The following is a 2,081-nucleotide window of genomic DNA, read 5'->3' as shown; positions in this document are numbered from 1 at the left end:
ATTCCTCCTCGGGTAGGAGCTCACCGATTGGAACTGATGGTACGCTCGATTAATCAAATAAGCAACAGTATTAATCACATCAACCCACATCATGTTTGGTAACCCTGTATGTATCCGCATACTTCTCGTACACTCATTCAGAGTCCTATTCTTGCGCTCAGCCACTCCATTCTGTTGTGGAGTTCCAAGAATGGTCTTCTCCATCCTAATCCCATTAGTTGCGCAAAACTTACTAAAATTACTGTCAGTGTACTCACCTCCGTTATCCGACCTCAAACACTTGACCTTCAAACCTGTCTCGTTTTCTACCAAAGCTTTCCACTTCTTGAAAGTATCAAAGACATCTGATTTGTTTTTCAGAAAATAGACCCACACTTTTCTTGTGGCATCATCAATAAAAGTCATATAATACCTTGAACTTGCAAGAAACTGAACAGGTGAAGGTCTTCAAACATCAATATGAACTAGCTCCAAATTGGTAGTCTTAGATGCCCTTCTTGCCTTTGAAAAACTAACAACCTTCTGCTTCCCAAATATGTAGTCTTCACAAAGTCCGATCTTCGCCGACTTCACACCTTGCAACTTGCCCTTGGACTGCAGAACTTCGTCCCATTCTCACTGATATGCCCAAGTCTACGATGTCAAATATTAGCATCATCTTTGTTTTCAACAGTATTCACCGAACATCAACTTCTTCAAGTTAGAGAGTTCAATATGCTTCATGTGCATAAGATTATGCGACAACAATGAAAAATATTATTTAAACATTATATCATAAATAGTACAACAACATTTTTAGTTAAGTTTCTCTCACTATTTCATTCACACTCAACATAACCTATCTACTAAATTTCGTGTTCTTAACCAACGAGAGGTGGTTCGGTTGACAATCAACTGGGTTAGACATATGTGTGCCTAAGGTTTGATTCCTACTGCAAGCATATTTCTCTGTGCTATTTCAAAAAAAAATTACCTAGGTCTTTAATTTTAAGGAAAACCTGTATAATGCACAAGATTGTAAAGATTTTCTGAATTTTCGGAGTTATTCATTCTCTTTAATTTTTAGGGATTTATTTCCGTTTCATACGATTTTTCAAAATTAAGTAACTTTTACTAGCTTTTATTTATTATTTTGTAACGCCAAAAAAATATAAGACATGCACAAAAATAATATTATCAAGATGTATTATGAATAAATTATCGAAAAATAACATGTATCCTAGCAGTTTTGTAGCCCACGGGAGTCCAACATATTTATTCCATTTATTTAATCAGTGAAATGCTTTATTCCACTCTTTTATCATATAATTTATTGTCCAAAATTTATTGTTTTGATATAGATTCTATTGCTTTTAAAACACAGTCTAGAATTTATTGTTTTAATTCTGAATTCATTGTTTTGAAAGTCCAAATGTCACAAACACCCCCTATGGTTAGGGCCATTTCTACATGTACCCCTTGTTTTGAATTTGTAAGAATTTGACCCCTTGTGCTTTCTGTTTGCGTCATGAGTGATCCCTCCATCCAATTGACCGTCATTGACTCACGATACACAAAACTGTGTTGTTTTGATTTTTTTCAGCATAGGTAGAGTCAAAATGACGCCGTTTTAAGTTAATAAAATTGATAAAAAAAAAGCCCAAATAAAACATTTTTTATAAAATGGAGAGAAAGAGGGGCAAAAATAAAGAAATCCATAAAATAGAAGAAAGAAAGAGAGACTTCACTCTCAGTCCCGCTTGCTTCGGATCGTGAGCGAATGGATCCTTATGAAGCAAGGATTGTTTTGTTCTCCCAAATGCAAGAACATAGACCCAGATGAAAAAGATTTGATATGCTTGGCGTTTGGCCTTGAAACCATGCTGCACACAATGATTCTCAAGCCAAATCTCAGTTGGGACTTTCATCGAACACCTTCTCTACGCCTAGGCATGAACTCTTCTGAGAGTAACAGTGATGTGAGGCTTGCTGCCACAAGCGCATTGTATAATGCTCCAGCAAATTTCTCCAATGATATGGAAAGGGATTTCTTCATGAGGGTTACTTGTGAGGCGACTCTTTCTCCAGAAGTTAAAATTAGA

Source organism: Tripterygium wilfordii, chromosome 13 (assembly GCF_013401445.1).
Source record: "Tripterygium wilfordii isolate XIE 37 chromosome 13, ASM1340144v1, whole genome shotgun sequence".
Taxonomy (NCBI): Eukaryota; Viridiplantae; Streptophyta; class Magnoliopsida; order Celastrales; family Celastraceae; genus Tripterygium; species Tripterygium wilfordii.
Note: the sequence above shows the minus strand (reverse complement) of the source record.